The following is a 12,191-nucleotide window of genomic DNA, read 5'->3' as shown; positions in this document are numbered from 1 at the left end:
CGTTGCACTAGATAGGCTTTCTCGCAATAAGTTCAGTGCAAGTGTATATGGACAACTTGAAGTTGTGGCAGAAGTTGAAAGGGAGCTCGGAAGAGCTGACTAGAATAGATAGACTGTAGAAAGATTGAAAACAGTGGAAGGACAGCTTGGAAGGTAATCAGTAGTGGAGATGGATAGTTTTGTAAGGTGTGCTGCTGTGGAATGATTATTCCGGAAGTTTTCTCTAGCAGTGGCTTGGAAACTCGAAAAGATTGAGTGGAATGACACCTCGGAAGGATTTGCAGCAGTTATTAGAAAACTCTGTATGGTTAGCGCAGGTGGGTTAACGACTCAGAAAGGTTGGCTGCCGAGGATTTGGTAACTACAAAGGGTTGGCAGCAGCATATGGATAACTCGGAAGGGTTGGTAGAAATGAGTGGAAAACTTGGAAGTGCTGGCATCAGTGATTGAATAAAACAGTACGTTAGAGACTTGGGTAATTGGTATTTGTGTTGTTTATCCCGAGAAGATGGGCATGGTTAACGATAAGATGTGAAAAAGAAAGAAGAGCATAAACATGGTTTTTCTTTATTATTGCTATATAGCAAATTTAAATGTTCAGTTTGTAATGGTCATACAGTCAAAGCAGTTAGTCAATTTCAATGCGAATGCGCAAGCGCTTGCGTAGTTTGAAAATCATGTCTCCTTTCAATATTCAGTATAGTATTTAAGTGATATTGCTTTCCATAAACTCCTGCGCAAGTTTATAGTTGACTGTATGGTGTAAAACAATGTGCATGTTTGTCTGCAATTAAGCGTAATATTTCTGAAGAGACGTATAACCTGAACGAGTGGATGTTTTTACAGCCATGGTATTCAATTTATCACATATCACTGTTTGTCTTTTATAATGATCGTTTTGATGTTTACGTACATAATTCTTTTCACACAAGCATATCCACGGAGTAACATCGTTCAGTTGTATGGGTTTACGTTCGTGGAGGCTACAGACATTTGTTTATGTAGATGGAAATCAGTGAGCAAATATTGTGATCTTGGTATGAGAGATAGAAGCCAACCCGAGCTGAATATCTTTATCTTTAAACAGTAACCTTGTAAAAGAAGTTCGATTGTTAAACGGCCGATTATGACATGTTATGTTTTCCCGCAAAGCAGCGGTACAAGTTCATACCTCAGTCCTTCTCTGACATTGCATCTGGATGGAGGCAAGAGACTTGAATTAAAGTAAAGCTAGCGTGTGATAGATTACGAGCATTCACACTGATAAAATCTAGTGCTAGTGCAGTATGTGACAGCGAAATGACGAGAAGTCATTTACGCTCATTTCTGTTTAGAATAAATTCTGTTTCACCATGACAATGAAAATGCTATGAACGGTCATCTTTTCTTTATTGTGTGTCTTCATCACGGGAAAATTGTGATTCAATCTTATTGAAGGCATCATCAGAATTCAGTAACAAAAATCGGATACGTTTCACATATACAGCCATGTTATTCGAAAATATCCTGTGAATAATTTGAAACTCATGGTAAATATTAATCATAAATCCTATTATTCTTTTAATTTTATGGAAGAAATATTATTTATTTTTCTTGAGGAGTGAAACATATAAACAGAAAAACTTTTCATATTATGGTACGAACAAGACATGGAGAATGTGACAGAGGAAGGCACTTAGAAGCTTTCTTGCGATTCAGTTATTCACGTGAAGCCGATTTCGTTCATGCTTTCTTCTGTGAAAGGTTCAAATGTGTATTACTTAAAAAACATGAAAAATTCATAAGTAGCACCACAGTTGACGGAAGCCTTCTCGCAATAGTTTCGGCGGAAGAATTTGTAGACAACTTGAAGCGATGGAACCTGTGGAGAGTTCGATATGGTTGATAACAGTAGATAGACACTGTGAAAAGATTGAGAGCAATGAATGGACAGCTCGGAAGGTAAACCGCAGTAGGGATGCATACTTTAGTGGATTGGGTATTCCGGAAGTTTTATCTAGCAGTGGGTTGAAAGCGCGAAAAGATTAAGTAGAACGACACCTCTCAAAAGTTTGCAGCAGTTACTAGAAAACTGTAGGGTTAGCAGTGGTGGTTTAACGATTGCGAGGGGTTGGCTGCCGTGGGTTTGATAACACCGAAGGGCTGGCAGCAGCATATGGATAACTCGGAGGGGTTGGTAGAATTGAGTGGAAAACTTGAAGGGTTGGCATCAGTGATAAACAGTACGTTAGAGACTGGGGCAATTGCTATTTTTGTAGTTGTTTAACACCAAGAAAATGGGCATGATTCACGATAAGAACATGTAAAAAAGAATGAGTATAAACATGATTTTTTCTTTAATATTGCTATAATGCGAATTCAAATGTTCAGTTTGCAGTCGTCATATGGTCAAGGCGATTGGTCATTATGAATGCTCATGCGCAAGCGCTTGCTTAGTTTGAATATCATGTCTTCTTCCAATATCTAGCATCGTTTACTTGATATTCAAAATTTTTCCATAAACGTCTGCGCAAGTTTCGACGTTAAACTTTATACATTGAAGAGATGATTATTTATAGTTGAAGTATAAGGTGAAAAGGCAGTTTTTATGTTTGTGTGTCAGTACAATATTTCTAAAGAGAAATACATACTGTACGAGAGGAATTTTTTTACAGGCATAGTGTCCAATTTATCACATGTCATCGTCTGTCTTTTACAGTGTTCGTTTTTATGTTTACGTGCATAATTCTTTTCACACATAACGATATCCACTAAGTGACATCGTTCAGTTATATATATTCCTATCTAAAAACTTGTGTTTACATTCGTGGAGGCTGCAGACATTTGTTTATGTAGATGGAAATCAGTGAGCAAATATTGTGTTCTTGGTATGAGAGATGGAAGCCAACCCGAGCTAAATAAGTTTACCATTAAACAGTAACCTTGTGAATGGAGAGGTTCGATTGTCAAACTGCCGATTATGACATGTTATCTTTTCCCTCAAAGCAGCGGTACAACTTCACATCTCAGTCCTTCTCTGTCGTTTCTTCTGGCAGGAGGCAACAGATGCGCGCTAAAATAGAGCTAGTGTGTGATAGATTACGAGCATTCACGCTGATAAAATCTAGTGCTAGTGCAATACAAGACAGTGAGGTGATGAGAAGTTTTTAATGCTGATTTCTGTTTAGAATTAACACTGTGTTACCGTGACAGTAAAAATGCTGTGAGCATTTATTTTCTCATTATTGTGTGTCTTGATCAACATAGAATTGTGATTCACATCATAAGTCAGTAACATACATAAAAATCGGATACGTTTCGCACATACAGCCACGTTATTCGCGAAAAATCCTGCCAATAATTTGTGAACTTATGTTAAACTTTCAGTATAGCTAATACTATTCGTTTCATTTTATGGAAAAATGTTGGTTATTTTTCTGAGAGTGAAAGTTATAAAGAAAAACTTTTATGTGATACGAACAAAACATGGAAATGGTGACGGCAGAAAGCATTATATGAATTTTTATTGTGACACTAATTCACCTTAAGCTTTTCTCATATATATTTTCTTTTGTGAAAGCTTCGAATGTGCATTAGATAAATATGAAAAATTACATTGTCGCACTACAGTTAAGAGAAGCTTTCTCTCAACAGTTTCGGTGCAAGTGTATATGGGCAGCTTGAAGGGATATCATTAGTATAGAGAGAGTTCGGAAATGTTGACAGCTGTGGAAAGTTTGAAAACAGTGGAGGGACAGCTCGCAAGGTAAGCAGCAGTGGAGTTGTATAATTTTGAAAGGTTTACCGCAGTGGAATGAGTACTTCGGAAGTTTTCTATGGTAGTGCGTTGAGAACACAAAAAGATTGAGTAGGATGATCTTTTTTTCTTTTAAACTATCCGCCATTTCCCGCATTAGCGAGGTAGCGTTAAGAACAGAGGACTGGGCCTTTGTGAAATATCCTCACCTGGCCCCTCTCTGTTCCTTCTTTTGGAAAATTAAAAAAAGTAGGATGATACCTCAGAAATTATTAGAAAATTATTAGAAACCTCTACTTTCAGCGGAGGTGGATAACAACTCGAAGGGTTGGCTGCCGTAGGTTTGATTACTCCTAACTGTTGGCTGCCGTGGATTTGATGACTCCGAAGGTTTGGCAGCAGCATATGTATAACTCAGAAGGGTTGGCAGAAAAGAGTGGAAAACTTGGAATTGTTGGCATCAGAGACTAAATTAAACAGAACGTTAAAGACATGGGTAATTTTTTGTTTTTGTTTAACCCAAGAAAATGGCCATGATTCACGATATGAATATATGGAAAAGTAATGAGCATGAACATGATTTTTTTTGTTTAATATTGCTATAAAGCGAAGTCAAACGTTCAATTTGCAGTTGTCATTTATTCAAGGCTGTTAGTCATTATGAATGCGCGTGCGCAAGCGCTTGCTCAGTTTGAAAACCATAATTCTCAATATTCTGTATCATTTAAGTGATATTATTTTCCATAAGGTCCTGCGCAAGTTTCGATGTTAAACTTTATATTCATAGATGATGATTATTCATAGTCGACTAGTATGGTGTAAGGGCAATGTGTTGGTTTGTGTGTAAATAAACAATATTTCTGAAGCGAGTATATATTGTACGAGAGAAAGTTTTACAGGCATGTTGTCAAATTCATTACATATATCACCGTTTGTCTTTTACAATATTCGTTTTATGTTTACGCACATAATTCTTTTCACACATAAGCATATCACTGAGTGACATCGTTCAGGTATATATATATATATATATATATATATATATATATATATATATATATATATATATATATATATATATACTTTTATTTATTAAAAAAGGGGGTGACTGTATTGTTGACTGGTTGGTAAGGTTATTTAATGTATGTATGACGCATGGTGAGGTGCCTGAGGATTGGCGGAATGCGTGCATAGTGCCATTGTACAAAGGCAAAGGGGATAAGAGTAAATGCTCAAATTACAGAGGTATAAGTTTGTTGAGTATTCCTGGTAAATTATATGGGAGGGTATTGATTGAGAGGGTGAAGGCATGTAAAGAGCATCAGATTGGGGAAGAGCAGTGTGGTTTCAGAAGTGGTAGAGGATGTGTGGATCAGGTGTTTGCTTTGAAGAATGTATGTGAGAAATACTTAGAAAAGCAAATGGATTTGTATGTAGCATTTATGGATCTGGAGAAGGCATATGATAGAGTTGATAGAGATGTTCTGTGGAAGGTATTAAGAATATATGGTGTGGGAGGAAAGTTGTTAGAAGCAGTGAAAAGTTTTTATCGAGGATGTAAGGCATGTGTACGTGTAGGAAGAGAGGAAAGTGATTGGTTCTCAGTGAATGTAGGTTTGCGGCAGGGGTGTGTGATGTCTCCATGGTTGTTTAATTTGTTTATGGATGGGGTTGTTAGGGAGGTGAATGCAAGAGTTTTGGAAAGAGGGGCAAGTATGAAGTCTGTTGGGGATGAGAGAGCTTGGGAAGTGAGTCAGTTGTTGTTCGCTGATGATACAGCGCTGGTGGCTGATTCATGTGAGAAACTGCAGAAGCTGGTGACTGAGTTTGGTAAAGTGTGTGGAAGAAGAAAGTTAAGAGTAAATGTGAATAAGAGCAAGGTTATTAGGTACAGTAGGGTTGAGGGTCAAGTCAATTGGGAGGTGAGTTTGAATGGAGAAAAACTGGAGGAAGTGAAGTGTTTTAGATATCTGGGAGTGGATCTGGCAGCGGATGGAACCATGGAAGCGGAAGTGGATCATAGGGTGGGGGAGGGGGCGAAAATTCTGGGAGCCTTGATGAATGTGTGGAAGTCGAGAACATTATCTCGGAAAGCAAAAACGGGTATGTTTGAAGGAATAGTGGTTCCAACAATGTTGTATGGTTGCGAGGCGTGGGCTATGGATAGAGTTGTGCGCAGGAGGATGGATGTGCTGGAAATGAGATGTTTGAGGACAATGTGTGGTGTGAGGTGGTTTGATCGAGTGAGTAACGTAAGGGTAAGAGAGATGTGTGGAAATAAAAAGAGCGTGGTTGAGAGAGCAGAAGAGGGTGTTTTGAAGTGGTTTGGGCACATGGAGAGAATGAGTGAGGAAAGATTGACCAAGAGGATATATGTGTCGGAGGTGGAGGGAACGAGGAGAAGAGGGAGACCAAATTGGAGGTGGAAAGATGGAGTGAAAAAGATTTTGTGTGATCGGGGCCTGAACATGCAGGAGGGTGAAAGGAGGGCAAGGAATAGAGTGAATTGGAGCGATGTGGTATACCGGGGTTGACGTGCTGTCAGTGGATTGAATCAAGGCATGTGAAGCGTCTGGGGTAAACCATGGAAAGCTGTGTAGGTATGTATATTTGCGTGTGTGGACGTATGTATATACATGTGTATGGGGGGGATTGGGCCATTTCTTTCGTCTGTTTCCTTGCGCTACCTCGCAAACGCGGGAGACAGCGACAAAGTATAAAAAAAAAAAAAAAAAATATATATATATATATATATATATATATATATATATATATATATGTATATATATATATATCCCTGGGGATAGGGGAGAAAGAATACTTCCCACGTATTCCCTGCGTGTCGTAGAAGGCGACTAAAAGGGGAGGGAGCGGAGGGCTGGAAATCCTCCCCTCTCAATTTTTTTTTAATTTTCCAAAAGAAGGAACAGAGAAGGGGGCAGGTGAGGATATTCCCTCAGTGGCCCAGTTCTCTGTTCTTAACGCTACCTCGCTAACGCGGGAAATGGCGAATAGTTTGAAAAAAAAAAAAAAAAAAATATATATATATATATATATATATATATATATATATATATATATGTATATATATATATATATATATATATTTCTTTCTTTTTCTTTTAAACTATTCGCCATTTCCCGCGTTAGCGAGGTAGCGTTAAGAACAGAGGACTGGGCCTTTTTTGGAATATCCTCACCTGGCCCCCTCTGTTCCTTCTTTTGGAAAATGAAAAAAAAAAAAAACGAGAGGGGAGGATTTCCAGCCCCCCGCTCCCTCCCCTTTTAGTCGCCTCTACGACACGCAGGGAATACGTGGGAAGTATTCTTAATCCCCTATCCCCAGGGATATATATATATATATATATATATATATATATATATATATATATATATCCCTGCGTGTCGTAGAAGGCGACTAAAAGGGGAGGGAGCGGGGGGCTGGAAATCCTCCCCTCTCAATTTTTTTTTCTTTTTTTTTTTTGCCGCTGTCTCCCGCGTTTGCGAGGTAGCGCAAGGAAACAGACGAAAGAAATGGCCCAACCCACCCCCATACACATGTACATACATACGTCCACACACGCAAATATACATACCTACACAGCTTTCCATGGTTTACCCCAGACGCTTCACATGCCTTGATTCACTCCACTGACAGCACGTCAACCCCGGTATACCACATCGCTCCAATTCACTCTATTCCTTGCCCTCCTTTCACCCTCCTGCATGCTCAGGCCCCGATCTCACAAAATCTTTTTCACTCCATCTTTCCACCTCCAATTTGGTCTCCCTCTTCTCCTCGTTCCCTCCACCTCCGACACATATATTCTCTTGGTCAATCTTTCCTCACTCATTCTCTACATGTGCCCGAACCATTTCAAAACACCCTCTTCTGCTCTCTCAACCACGCTCTTTTTATTTCCACACATCTCTCTTACCCTTACGTTACTTACTCGATCAAACCACCTCACACCACACATTGTCCTCAAACATCTCATTTCCAGCACATCCATCCTCCTGCGCACAACTCTATCCATAGCCCACGCCTCGCAACCATACAACATTGTTGGAACCACTATTCCTTCAAACATACCCATTTTTGCTTTCCGAGATAATGTTCTCGACTTCCACACATTCTTCAAGGCTCCCAGAATATTCGCCCCCTCCCCCACCCTATGATCCACTTCCGCTTCCATGGTTCCATCCGCTGCCAGATCCACTCCCAGATATCTAAAACACTTCACTTCCTCCAGTTTTTCTCCATTCAAACTCACCTCCCAATTGACTTGACCCTCAACCCTACTGTACCTAATAACCTTGCTCTTATTCACATTTACTCTTAACTTTCTTCTTTCACACACTTTACCAAACTCAGTCACCAGCTTCTGCAGTTTCTCACATGAATCAGCCACCAGCGCTGTATCATCAGCGAACAACAACTGATTCACTTACCAAGCTCTCTCATCCCCAACAGACTTCATACTTGCCCCTCTTTCCAAAACTCTTGCATTCACCTCCTTAACAACCCCATCCATAAACAAATTAAACAATATATATATATATATATATATATATATATATATATATATATATATATATGTATATACATAAAATTTTGTGTTTACGTCCATGGAGGCTCCAGACCTTTGGTTTTATCATATGGAAACTAAGTAGCAAATATTGTGATCTTGTTATGAGAGATACAAGCTAACACAAGGTAAATAAGTTTACTTTTAAATAGAATGCTTGTGAAAGGAGAAGTTCGACTATCAAACAGACGGGTATGACGTGTTATGTTTTCCCGCTGAGCAGTGGTATAAGTTAACACTTCAGTCCTTCTCTGACCTTGCTTATGGCAGGAGGTAAGAGACATGCTCTAAAATAGAGGTAGTGTGTGATAGATTACGAGCACTTATGCTGATAAAATCTAGTGCTAGTGCATTACAAGACAGCGAAGTCATGAGAAGTTATTAACGCTGATCTCTGTTGAGACCAAATACTGTTTCACCGCAACAGTAAAATTGCTTTGGTCATTTAATTTTTTTTTTTTTGTGTATTGGTCACAGAAAAATTGTGACTCACTTTTGAGGAAGACATTATCAGAAATCAGTAACATACATAAGAATCGGATACGTTTTACAAATAAATATCCTGTGAATGATTTATGAGCTCAAGGGAAAGGTTTGCAACTAATACTATCCTTTTTATATAATGAAAAATGTTGGTCAGTTTTCTTAGTAGTGAGAGCTATAAACAATGACTTTTCATATGGAGAACCTGACGGAGGAAGGCACTATATAAAGCTTTTTGTGACTCACTTATTCACCTTAAGCCATTCTCGTTCTGTGATAGCTTCTAATGTGTATTAAATGAAAATCATGAAAAATTATCGTTACAGTACAATTAAGAGAAGCTTTTATCGCAACAGTTTCGGTGCAAGTGAAATTGGACATCTTGAAGCGATGGCCGCAACAGTGGAGATGTATAGTTTTGAAATGTTTACTGCAGTAGAATGAGTATTTCGGAAGTTTTATCTAGCGCGGTGGATTAAGAATGCGAAAAAATCATGTTGAATGACACCTCTGAGGGGTTTGCAGCTGTTATTAGAAAACTCTGTAGGTTTATCAGAGGTGGGTTAACAACTCAGAAGGGTTGGCTGCCGTGGCTTTGATAACTCCGAAGGGTTGGCACAGCTTATAGATGACACGGAAGGCTTGGCAGAAATGAGTAGAAAACTTGGAAGTGGTGGTGACATCAGTATTAGAATAAAACAGTACATTAGAGACTAGAGTAATTGGTTTTTTCGTTGTAGTTTAATCCAAGAAAATGGGCATGATTCACGGTAAGAAGACGTCAAAAAGAAATTGAGAACGTAAACATGATTTTTTCTTTACTATTTGAAAATCATCTCTCCTTCCAATAATCAGTATCACTTGCCATTGTTTTTCCATAAATTCCAATTGATCACATGTCTTCGTTTGTCTTTTACAATATTCGTTGTAATATTTAGGTATATAATTCTTTTCACATATATTTAGATGGACACCAATAAGCAAATACTGATGTTGGTATGAGAGATACAAGCCAACCCGAGACAGATAAGTTCGCTTTGAAACAGTTACCTTGTAAAAGGAGAAGTTCTATTGTCAAATTGCCGGTTATGACTAATGTCCTATCGGACGCCGAGTTTCCAATATGGCGCTTGTCATTTATAGCTATTGTCCTATGGGGTGAGTGTCTGTAGGGTGAGTGTCATGTTGGGCAGCAAGTATCATCTAGGGCGAGTCTCCTCTAGGGCAAGTGTCCTGTTGGTCGAGTTTCCTTGAGGCAGCGTGTGTCGTGTGGCGAGTGTGTCCTGGGGATTGAGTGTCTTGTAGGGCGAATGTCCTTTGGCTCGAGTGTACTGTAGGGTGAGTGTCATGTTGAGCAAGTTTCTTGTAGATCGAGTGTCGTGTGGGGCGAGTGTCTTGTAAGGGGAGGGTCCTGCGGGCGAGTGTTCTGTATAGCAATCGTCATATTGAGGAAGTGTCTTGTAGTTCGAATGTCGTGTTGGGCGAGGGTCTTGTGGGGCGAGTGTCGTGTGCGGTGGCGAGTGTCCTGTAGGGCGAGTGTCTAGTGGGCGAATGACCTCCACAGCGAGTGTCCATGGGGAGCCAGTGTTCTGTGGGGCGGTAAGTGTCCTGTAGGGTGAGTGTCGTGTGGGGAAGACTTCTTGTTGGTCGAATTTCCTGTGGGGCGAAGGCCATTAGAGGCTAGTGTCCTGTGGGGAGGCGGATGTCCTGTGGGGCGGCGAGCGCCCTCTGGGGTGGCGTTTGTCTTGTGGGATGATTGTCCTATGAGGAGAGTGTCCTCTGGGGCAAGCGTCGTGTATATCGAGTGTCCTGATGGGCGAAAGTACTGTGAAGTGGGGAATGTCCTGTGAGGCTAATGTCCTGTCTGGCGGTGAGTGTCCTGTAGGGCGATTCTCCTATATAGCGATTGTCCTTTGGGGCTAGTGTCCTCTCGCATGCGTGTCATGTGAGGCGGCGAGTATCATCTGGGGCGAGTGCCCTCTGGGGCTAGTGTCCTGTGGGACGGAGAGTGTCTTGTGGGGCGAGTGTCCTGTGGGGCAAGTGTCGTGTATAGCGAGTGTCCTGCAGGGCTAAGGCCCTGTAGGGCGACTGTTCTGTTGGGCGGCGAGCGTCCTCTGGGGCGAATGTTCTGTATAGCTAGTGTGATACGGGGCGAGTTTATTGTAGGTTGAGTTTCGTGTGGGGCAAGTGTCGTGTATAGCGAATGTCCTTTAGGGCGATTGTTTTGTAGGGCGGTGAAAGTTAATTATGGCGAGTGTGCTGTAGGGCGGCGAGTGTTCTGTATGCCGAGTATCATGAAAGGTGATAGTTCTGTAGGGTGAGTGTCCTGTGGGGAGGCGAGTATCATGAAGGGTGATAGTTCTGTAGGGTGAGTGTCCTGTGGGGCGGCGAGTGTCCTTTAGGGCGAATGTCGTATATAGCCATTGTACTTTATAGCGATTGTGCTGTGGGGCGAATGTCTTGTAGGGCGAGTGTCCTGTGGGGCGGCGAGTATTATCTGGGGCAAGTATCCACTGGGGCGAATGTCTTGTGGTGCGGTAAGTGCCCTGTAGCGCGAGTGTCCTGGGGAGTGATTGTCCTGTAGATCGACTGTCTTCTCGGGCGAATGTCCTATATGGCCAGTGTCCTGTGGGGCATTTGTCCTGTAGGGCGAGTGTCTTAGGTGGGCGAGTCCTGTGGGGGGAGTGTCCTGGGGAGTGATTGTCCTATAGATCGACTGTCTTCTCGGGCGAATGTTCTATATGGCTAGTGTCCTGTGGGATCGATTGTCCTGTAGGGCGTGTCCTGTGGGGCTATTGCATTGTAGGGTGAGTGTCGGGGAGTGGGGGAGGGGCGTCCAGTGGGGCTGCGAGTGTCCTCTGGGGCGACAATGGTCTTGTGAGGCGAGTGTCTTGTGGAGCGAATATCCTCTGGGGCGAGTGTCCTGCATAGCGAGTATCCTATGGGGCGGCGAGTGTCCTGTGGGATGATTTTTTCTGTGTGGTGTGTCATGTGGGCCGAGTGTCCTGAACGGTGGCGAGTGTCTTGTGGGATGATTGTCCTCTAGGACGAATATCCCGATCGGGTAGTGTCCTGTGGGGCGGCGGGCGTCTTATGGCGCGAGCGTCTTGGTGATTGAGCGTCTTGGTGATTGAGCGTCTTGCAGGGCGAGTGTCCTTTAGGGCAAATGTCCTGTAGGGTGAGTGTTATGTGGGACGAATATTCTGTATAGGCAGTGTCATATGGAATAAGGGTCTTATAGGTAGCGTGTCGTGTCGGGCAAGTGTCCTGTGGGGCGAGTGGTCTATGCGGTGGCGAGTTTCCTGTAGGGCGAGTGTCCTGTGGGGGGGGGGGAGTCTCATGGGGCGGCGAATGTCCTGTAGGGAGTGTCGTGTTGGGTGGAT

This window comes from Panulirus ornatus, chromosome 46 (genome assembly GCF_036320965.1).
Source record: "Panulirus ornatus isolate Po-2019 chromosome 46, ASM3632096v1, whole genome shotgun sequence".
NCBI lineage: Eukaryota > Metazoa > Arthropoda > Malacostraca > Decapoda > Palinuridae > Panulirus > Panulirus ornatus.
Note: the sequence above shows the minus strand (reverse complement) of the source record.